The sequence below is a fragment of the Cherax quadricarinatus genome, chromosome 20 (genome assembly GCF_038502225.1).
Source record: "Cherax quadricarinatus isolate ZL_2023a chromosome 20, ASM3850222v1, whole genome shotgun sequence".
NCBI lineage: Eukaryota > Metazoa > Arthropoda > Malacostraca > Decapoda > Parastacidae > Cherax > Cherax quadricarinatus.
In genome coordinates, this window is record NC_091311.1 from 1294422 (window position 1) to 1307763 (window position 13342).

Here is a 13342-nt window from a genome sequence, read left to right on the forward strand (position 1 = left end):
TACCATCACTACTACAACTACTTCCACAACACTGTACCATCACTATTACAACTACTACCACAACACTGTCTCTACTACAACTACTACCACAACACTGTACCATCACTACTACTATCACAACACTGTACCATCACTACTACAACTACTACCACAACACTGTACCATCACTACTACAACTACTACCACAACACTGTACCATCACTACTACAACTACTACCACAACACTGTACCATCACTACTACAACTACTACCACAACACTGTACCATCACTACTACAACTACTACCACAACACTGTACCATCACTACTACAACTACTACCACAACACTGTACCATCACTACTACAACTACTACCACAACACTGTACCATCACTACTACAACTACTACCACAACACTGTACCATCACTACTACAACTACTACCACAACACTGTACCATCACTACTACAACTACTACCACAACACTGTACCATCACTACTACAACTACTACCACAACACTGTACCATCACTACTACAACTACTACCACAACACTGTACCATCACTACTACAACTACTACCACAACACTGTACCATCACTACTACAACTACTACCACAACACTGTACCATCACTACTACAACTACTACCACAACACTGTACCATCACTACTACAACTACTACCACAACACTGTACCATCACTACTACAACTACTACCACAACACTGTACCATCACTACTACAACTACTACCACAACACTGTACCATCACTACTACAACTACTACCACAACACTGTACCATCACTACTACAACTACTACCACAACACTGTACCATCACTACTACAACTACTACCACAACACTGTACCATCACTACTACAACTACTACCACAACACTGTACCATCACTACTACAACTACTACCACAACACTGTACCATCACTACTACAACTACTACCACAACACTGTACCATCACTACTACAACTACTACCACAACACTGTACCATCACTACTACAACTACTACCACAACACTGTACCATCACTACTACAACTACTACCACAACACTGTACCATCACTACTACAACTACTACCACAACACTGTACCATCACTACTACAACTACTACCACAACACTGTACCATCACTACTACAACTACTACCACAACACTGTACCATCACTACTACAACTACTACCACAACACTGTACCATCACTACTACAACTACTACCACAACACTGTACCATCACTACTACAACTACTACCACAACACTGTACCATCACTACTACAACTACTACCACAACACTCCACCATCACTACTACAACTACTACCACAACACTGTACCATCACTACTACAACTACTACCACAACACTGTACCATCACTACTACAACTACTACCACAACACTGTACCATCACTACTACAACTACTACCACAACACTGTACCATCACTACTACAACTACTACCACAACACTGTACCATCACTACTACAACTACTACCACAACACTGTACCATCACTACTACAACTACTACCACAACACTGTACCATCACTACTACAACTACTACCACAACACTGTACCATCACTACTACAACTACTACCACAACACTGTACCATCACTACTACAACTACTACCACAACACTGTACCATCACTACTACAACTACTACCACAACACTGTACCATCACTACTACAAACACTACCACAACACTGTACCATCACTACTACAACTACTACCACAACACTGTACCATCACTACTACAACTACTACCACAACACTGTACCATCACTACTACAACTACTACCACAACACTGTACCATCACTACTACAACTACTACCACAACACTGTACCATCACTACTACAACTACTATCACAACACTGTACCATCACTACTACAACTACTACCACAACACTGTACCATCACTACTACAACTACTACCACAACACTGTACCATCACTACTACAACTACTACCACAACACTGTACCATCACTACTACAACTACTACCACAACACTGTACCATCACTACTACAACTACTACCACAACACTGTACCATCACTACTACAACTACTACCACAACACTGTACCATCACTACTACAACTACTACCACAACACTGTACCATCACTACTACAACTACTACCACAACACTGTACCATCACTACTACAACTACTGCCACAACACTGTGCCATCACTACTTCAACTATTACCACAACACTGTACAATCACTTCTACAACTACCACAACACTGTACCATCACTACCACAACACTGTACCATCACTACTACAACTATTACCACAACACTGTACCATCACTTCTACAACTACTACCACAACACTGTACCATCACTACTACAACTATCACAACACTGTACCATCACTACTACAACTACTACCACAACACTGTACCCACTATACTACCTGTGTACCATCACTACTACAACTACTACCACAACACTGTACCATCACTACTACAACTACTACCACAACACTGTACCATCACTACTACAACTACTACCACAACACTGTACCATCACTACTACAACTACTACCACAACACTGTACCATCACTACTACAACTACTACCACAACACTGTACCATCACTACTACAACTACTACCACAACACTGTACCATCACTACTACAACTACTACCACAACACTGTACCATCACTACTACAACTACTACCACAACACTGTACCATCACTACTACAACTACTACCACAACACTGTACCATCACTACTACAACTACTACCACAACACTGTACCATCACTACTACAACTACTACCACAACACTGTACCATCACTACTACAACTACTACCACAACACTGTACCATCACTACTACAACTACTACCACAACACTGTACCATCACTACTACAACTACTACCACAACACTGTACCATCACTACTACAACTACTACCACAACACTGTACCATCACTACTACAACTACTACCACAACACTGTACCATCACTACTACAACTACTACCACAACACTGTACCATCACTACTACAACTTCTACCACAACACTGTACCATCACTCTTACAACTACTACCACAACACTGTACCATCACTACTGCAACTACTACCACAACACTGTACCATCACTAACTACTACCACAACACTGTACCATAACCACTCCATCTACTACCACAACACTGTACCATCACTATTACAACTACTACCACAACTGTACCATCACTACTACAACTGCTACCACAACACTGTACCATCCCTACTACAACTACCACAACACTGTACCATCACTACTACAACTATCTCAACACTGTACCATCACTACTACAACTACTACCACAACACTGTACCATCACTACTACAACTACTACCACAACACTGTACCATCACTACTACAACTACTACCACAACACTGTACCATCACTACTACAACTACTACCACAACACTGTACCATCACTACTACAACTACTACCACAACACTGTACCATCACTACTACAACTACTACCACAACACTGTACCATCACTACTACAACTACTACCACAACACTGTACCATCACTACTACAACTACTACCACAACACTGTACCATCACTACTACAACTACTACCACAACACTGTACCATCACTACTACAACTACTACCACAACACTGTACCATCACTACTACAACTACTACCACAACACTGTACCATCACTACTACAACTACTACCACAACACTGTACCATCACTACTACAACTACTACCACAACACTGTACCATCACTACTACAACTACTACCACAACACTGTACCATCACTACTACAACTACTACCACAACACTGTACCATCACTACTACAACTACTACCACAACACTGTACCATCACTACTACAACTACTACCACAACACTGTACCATCACTACTACAACTACTACCACAACACTGTACCATCACTACTACAACTACTACCACAACACTGTACCATCACTACTACAACTACTACCACAACACTGTACCATCACTACTACAACTATCACAACACTGTACCATCACTACTACAACTACCACAACACTGTACCATCACTACTACAACTACTACCACAACACTGTACCATCACTACTACAACTACTACCACAACACTGTACCATCACTACTACAACTACTACCACAACACTGTACCATCACTACTACAACTACTACCACAACACTGTACCATCACTACTACAACTACTACCACAACACTGTACCATCACTACTACAACTACTACCACAACACTGTACCATCACTACTACAACTACTACCACAACACTGTACCATCACTACTACAACTACTACCACAACACTGTACCATCACTACTACAACTACTACCACAACACTGTACCATCACTACTACAACTACTACCACAACACTGTACCATCACTACTACAACTACTACCACAACACTGTACCATCACTACTACAACTACTACCACAACACTGTACCATCACTACTACAACTACTACCACAACACTGTACCATCACTACTACAACTACTACCACAACACTGTACCATCACTACTACAACTACTACCACAACACTGTACCATCACTACTACAACTACTACCACAACACTGTACCATCACTACTACAACTACTACCACAACACTGTACCATCACTACTACAACTACTACCACAACACTGTACCATCACTACTACAACTACTACCACAACACTGTACCATCACTACTACAACTACTACCACAACACTGTACCATCACTACTACAACTACTACCACAACACTGTACCATCACTACTACAACTACTACCACAACACTGTACCATCACTACTACAACTACTACCACAACACTGTACCATCACTACTACAACTACTACCACAACACTGTACCATCACTACTACAACTACTACCACAACACTGTACCATCACTACTACAACTACTACCACAACACTGTACCATCACTACTACAACTACTACCACAACACTGTACCATCACTACTACAACTACCACAACACTGTACCATCACTACTACAACTACTACCACAACACTGTACCATCACTACTACAACTACTACCACAACACTGTACCATCACTACTACAACTACTACCACAACACTGTACCAACATTACTACAACTACTACCACAACACTGTACCATCACTACTACTATCACAACACTGTACCATCACTACTACAACTACTACCACAACACTGTACCATCACTACTACAACTACTACCACAACACTGTACCATCACTACTACAACTACTACCACAACACTGTACCATCACTACTACAACTACTACCACAACACTGTACCATCACTACTACAACTACTACCACAACACTGTACCATCACTACTACAACTACTACCACAACACTGTACCATCACTACTACAACTACTACCACAACACTGTACCATCACTACTACAACTACTACCACAACACTGTACCATCACTACTACAACTACTACCACAACACTGTACCATCACTACTACAACTACTACCACAACACTGTACCATCACTACTACAACTACTACCACAACACTGTACCATCACTACTACAACTACTACCACAACACTGTACCATCACTACTACAACTACTACCACAACACTGTACCATCACTACTACAACTACTACCACAACACTGTACCATCACTACTACAACTACTACCACAACACTGTACCATCACTACTACAACTACTACCACAACACTGTACCATCACTACTACAACTACTACCACAACACTGTACCATCACTACTACAACTACTACCACAACACTGTACCATCACTACTACAACTACTACCACAACACTGTACCATCACTACTACAACTACTACCACAACACTGTACCATCACTACTACAACTACTACCACAACACTGTACCATCACTACTACAACTACTACCACAACACTGTACCATCACTACTACAACTACTACCACAACACTGTACCATCACTACTACAACTACTACCACAACACTGTACCATCACTACTACAACTACTACCACAACACTGTACCATCACTACTACAACTACTACCACAACACTGTACCATCACTACTACAACTACTACCACAACACTGTACCATCATTTCTACAACTACTACCACAACACTGTACCATCACTACTACCACAACACTGTACCATCACTACTACCACAACACTGTACCATCACTACTACAACTACTACCACAACACTGTACCATCACTACTACAACTACTACCACAACACTGTACCATCACTACTACAACTACTACCACAACACTGTACCATCACTACTACAACTACTACCACAACACTGTACCATCACTACTACAACTACTACCACAACACTGTACCATCACTACTACAACTACTACCACAACACTGTACCATCACTACTACAACTACTACCACAACACTGTACCATCACTACTACAACTACTACCACAACACTGTACCATCACTACTACAACTACTACCACAACACTGTACCATCACTACTACCACAACACTGTACCATCACTACTACAACTACTACCACAACACTGTACCATCACTACTACAACTACTACCACAACACTGTAACATCACTACTACAACTACTACCACAACACTGTACCATCACTACTACAACTACTACCACAACACTGTACCATCACTACTACAACTACTACCACAACACTGTACCATCACTACTACAACTACTACCACAACACTGTACCATCACTACTACAACTACTACCACAACACTGTACCATCACTACTACAACTACTACCACAACACTGTACCATCACTACTACAACTACTACCACAACACTGTACCATCACTACTACAACTACTACCACAACACTGTACCATCACTACTACAACTACTACCACAACACTGTACCATCACTACTACAACTACTACCACAACACTGTACCATCACTATTACAACTACTACCACAACACTGTACCATCACTACTACAACTACTACCACAACACTGTACCATCACTACTACAACTACTACCACAACACTGTACCATCACTACTACAACTACTACCACAACACTGTACCATCACTACTACAACTACTACCACAACACTGTACCATCACTACTACAACTACTACCACAACACTGTACCATCACTACTACAACTACTACCACAACACTGTACCATCACTACTACAACTACTACCACAACACTGTACCATCACTACTACAACTACTACCACAACACTGTACCATCACTACTACAACTACTACCACAACACTGTACCATCACTACTACAACTACTACCACAACACTGTACCATCACTACTACAACTACTACCACAACACTGTACCATCACTACTACAACTACTACCACAACACTGTACCATCACTACTACAACTACTACCACAACACTGTACCATCACTACTACAACTACTACCACAACACTGTACCATCACTACTACAACTACTACCACAACACTGTACCATCACTACTACAACTACTACCACAACACTGTACCATCACTACTACAACTACTACCACAACACTGTACCATCACTACTACAACTACTACCACAACACTGTACCATCACTACTACAACTACTACCACAACACTGTACCATCACTACTACAACTACTACCACAACACTGTACCATCACTACTACAACTACTACCACAACACTGTACCATCACTACTACAACTACTACCACAACACTGTACCATCACTACTACAACTACTACCACAACACTGTACCATCACTACTACAACTACTACCACAACACTGTACCATCACTACTACAACTACTACCACAACACTGTACCATCACTACTACAACTACTACCACAACACTGTACCATCACTAATATAACTACTACAACAACACTGCACCATCACTACTATAAGAACACTCTACCATCACTAGTATAACTACTACCACAACACTGTACCATCACTACTACACCTACTACCACAACACTGCACCATCACTACTACAACTACTACCACAACACTGTACCATCACTACTACAACTACTACCACAACACTGTACCATCACTACTACAATTTCTACCACAACACTGTACCATCACTACTACAGCTACTACCACAACACTGTACCATTACTACTACAACTACTGCCACAACACTGTACCATCACTACTACAACTACTACCACAACACTGTACCATCACTACTACAACCACTATCACAACACTGTACCATCACTGCTACAACTACTACCACAACACTGTACCATCACTACTACAACTACTACCACAACACTGTACCATCACTACTACAACTACTACCACAACACTGTACCATCACTACTACAACTACTACCACAACACTGTACCATCACTACTACAACTACTACCACAACACTGTACCATCACTACTACAACTACTACCACAACACTGTAACATCACTACTACAACTACTACCACAACACTGTACCATCACTACTACAACTACTACCACAACACTGTACCATCACTACTACAACTACTACCACAACACTGTAACATCACTACTACAACTACTACCAAAACACGGTACCATCACTGCAACAAGTACTACCACAAAACTGTAACATCACTACTACAACTACTACCACAACACTGTACCATCACTACTACAACTGCTACCACAACACTGTAACATCATTACTACAACTACTACCACAACACTGTAACATCACTACTACAACTACTACCACATCACTGTAACATCACTACTACAACTATTACCACAACATTGTACCATCACTGCTACAACTACTACCTCAACACTGAAACATCACTACTACAACTACTACCACAACACTGTTCCATCACTACTTCCACAACACTGTACCATCACTACTACAACTACTACCACAACACTGTAACATGACTACTACAACTACTATCACAACACTGTAACTTCACTACTACAACTACTACCACAACATTGTACAATCACTACTACCACAACACTGTACCATCACTACTCCCAAAACACTGTACCATCACTACTACGACAACACTGTAACATCACTACTACAACTTCTACCACAACACTGTACCATCACTACTACAACTACTACAACAACACTGTAACATCACTACCAAAACACAGTACCATCACTACTACCACAACACTGTACCATCACTAATACCACAACACTGTACTATCACAACTACAGCTACTACAGTAACACTGTATCATCACTACTACAACTACTACCACAACACTGTAAAATCTCTGCTACAACTTCTATCAAAACACTGTACCATCACTACTACAACTACTACCACAACACTGTAACATTACTATTACAACTACTTCCACAACACTGTACCATCACTATTACAACTACTACCACAACACTGTAACATCACTACTACAACTACTACCAAAACTTGGTACCATCACTGCAACACGTACTACCACAAAACTGTAACATCACTACTACAACTACTACCACAACATTGTACAATCACTACTACCACAACACTGTACCATCACTATTACAACTACTACTACAACACTGTTCCATCACTTCTACAACTACTACCTCAACACCGTACCATCACTACTTTTACCAGAACATTGTAACATCACTACTACTACTACTTCCACAACACTGTACCATCACTACTACAACTACTACCACAACACTGTAACATCACTACTTCATAAGAACATAAGAACATAAGAAAAGAGGAACACTGCAGCAAGCCTTTTGGCCCATACTAGGCTGGTCCTTTACAATTCATCCCACTAACAAACATTTGACCAACCCAATTTTCAATGCCACCCAAGAAACAAGCTCTGATGTGCAAGTCCCTCTCAAATCTAACCCCTCCCACTCATGTACTTATCCAACCTAAATTTGAAACTACCCAAAGTCCTAGCCTCAATAACCCAACTAGGTAGACTGTTCCACTCATCAACTACCCTATTTCCAAACCAATGCTTTCCTATGTCCTTTCTAAATCTAAACTTATCTAATTTAAATCCATTACTGCGGGTTCTCTCTTGGAGAGATATCCTCAAGACCTTGTTAATATCCCCTTTATTAATACCTATCTTCCACTTATACACATCGATCAGGTCTCCCCTCATTCTTCGTCTAACAAGTGAATGTAAGTTATGAGTCTTCAATCTTTCTTCATAAGGAAGATTTCTAATGCTATGTATTAATTTAGTCATCCTACGCTGAATGTTTTCTAACGAATTTATGTCCATTCTGTAATATGGAGACCAGAATTGAGCTGCATAATCTAGGTGAGGCCTTACTAATGATGTATAAAGCTGCAGTATGACCTCTGGACTTCTGTTGCTTACACTTCTTGATATAAATCCCAGTAATCTATTTGCCTTATTACGTACGCTTAGGCATTGCTGTCTTGGTTTAAGGTTGCTGCTTACCATAACCCCCAAGTCCTTTTCGCAATCTGTATGGCTAATTTCTACATTATGGACACTCCCGAGCTTCAGAACCTTGTATTTATCTGCATTGAACTGCATCTGCCACTTTTCTGACCAAGAGTAAAGTTTGTCTAAATCCTCCTGAAGTTCCCTAACATCTACGTTTGAATCAATTATCCTACCTATCTTCGTGTCATCGGCGAATTTGCTCATATCACTAGTAATTCCTTCATCAAGATCATTGATATATATTATAAACAACAACGGGCCCAAGACTGATCCCTGTGGAACGCCACTTGTTACTGATCCCCACTCGGATTTAACCCCATTTATGGACACTCTCTGCTTCCTGTCTGTGAGCCATGACTCGATCCATGAGAGCACCCTTCCCCCAATGCCATGAGCTGCTACTTTCTTGAACAGTCTTTGGTGCGGAACTCTATCAAATGCCTTACTAAAATCTAAGTAAATAATATCAAATTCTTTATCATGGTCATCAGCCTCAAAAGCTTTACTGAAGAAAGTTAATAAATTAGTTAGACAAGACCGGCCTCTTGTGAATCCATGCTGAGTATCATTAATCAAGCTATGCTTATCGAGATGGCTTCTTATAATCTCAGCTATAATTGACTCTAGTAATTTGCCTACAATTGAGGTCAGGCTTATTGGGCGGTAATTTGACGGTAACGACTTGTCCCCTGTTTTAAAAATAGGAATTACATTAGCCATCTTCCACATATCAGACACTACACCTGTTTGAAGAGATAAATTAAAAATATTAGTTAATATTTCACAGACTTCCATTTTGCATTCCTTAAGAACCCTTGAAAAAACCTCATCAGGACCCGGTGACTTATTTTGCTTCAGTCGGTCTATCTGCTTCACAACCATTTCACTAGTGACTGTGATGTTACATAATTTATCTTCTTCTGATCCACTATAAAAATTTATTACCGGAATATTATTAGTGTCTTCCTGTGTAAAAACCGAGAGAAAATAATTATTTAAAATCGAGCACATTTCATTCTCTTTGTCAGTAAGATGCCCATAGTTATTTTTAAGGGGACCTATCTTATCTCTGACTTTTGTTCTATATACCTGGAAAAAATTTTTTGGGTTAGTTTTAGAATCCCTAGCAACTTTAATTTCATAGTCCCTTTTAGCTTTTCTTATCCCCATTTTAATGTCCCTCTTAATGTCAATATACTGATTCATAAGATGACCCTCGCCTCTTTTGATACGCCTATAAATTCCTTTCTTATGCCCTAGTAGATATTTCAGCCTATTATTCATCCATTTTGGGTCATTTCTATTTGATCTAATTTCCTTATAAGGGATAAACGTTCTTTGAGCAGCATGTATTGTGTTCAGAAAACTGTCATATTGATAGCTCTCTTCGTTACCCCAATCTGCTAAGCGAAAATCTGGGACTGTTACTGAGTTATCCCTACTATCATACTTCCATTCAATTCTAAATGTAATTGATTTGTGGTCGCTAGCACCCAGTTCCTCTGAAACTTCTAAATTATTAACAAGGGATTCATTGTTTGCCAGAACTAAGTCAAGCAGGTTATTTCCCCTTGTAGGTTCTGTCACAAACTGCTTCAAAAAACAATCCTGAACTACTTCTAAGAAATCGTATGATTCTAAATTCCCAGTCAAGAAATTCCAATCAATATGACTAAAGTTAAAGTCTCCTAGAATTACTACATTATCGTGCCTTGTGGCCCTAACAATTTCCTCCCATAGTAGTCTCCCATGGTCCCTATCTAAATTTGGGGGACGGTATATCACACCTAAAATTAATTTTTCATGCCCCTCTGAAAATTCTATCCAAACAGACTCTGTATGTGTTACTTCAGACTTAATACCCGTTTTTATACAACAGTTAAAGCGATCTCGGACATACAATGCCACCCCACCCCCCTTCCCGATACTTCTATCTACTTGGAACAATTTAAAACCCTGAATGTGACATTCTGCAGGCATGTCCCGACTTTTTGAATTAAACCACGTCCCTGTAATGGCAAATACATCTATGTTACCTGCACTAGCAACTAGTCTCAACTCGTCCATCTTATTCCTAGCACTGCGACTATTTGTGTAATAAATATTTAATGACCCTCCTCTCTCTTTACCCTTCCTGCTCCTTTCTGTTATTCCACTAAACCTATTACTGTCCTTGTCAATTAGTGCCACTGGCTTTCCAATATCCACCTCATTTTGCCTATTACTAGTTCTCCTAGTACTCATGTTACTACCCTGCGACTTCACAGTTTTCCCGCCAAACCCATACCACTAACTATTCCTAGTTTAAAGACCTAACAGCTCCCTCCACTGCGTTGGCCAGTGCTCCCACCCCACACCTAGATAAGTGAACCCCATCCCTGGCATACATGTCATTTCTGCCATAGAAGAGGTCCCAGTTGTCAATGAATGTTACTGCATTTTCCTTACAGTATTTGTCCAGCCAGCAGTTGACACCAATTGCTCTGGACAACCATTCATTTCCAACTCCTCTCCTTGGCAAAATGCCACATATGACAGGTTTCCCACCCTTCCTCCTAATTATCTCTATTGCTGACCTATACCTGCTAATCAGGTCCTCACTCCTACGTCTGCCAACATCGTTGCCTGACTACAACAACTACTACCACAACACTGTGCCATCACTATTACAACTACTACCACAACACAGTACCATCACTACTACAGCTACTAGCAAAACACTGTAAGATCCCTACTACAACTACTATCACAACACTGTAACATCACTACTCACGACTACTACCACAACACTGTAACATCACTACTGCAACTACTACCACAACACTGTACCATCACTACTACCACAACACTGTACCATCACTACTACAACAACACTGTACCATCACTGCTACAACAACACTGTACCATCACTACTACCACAACACTGTACCATCACTACTACCACAACACTGTACCATCACTACTACCACAACACTATA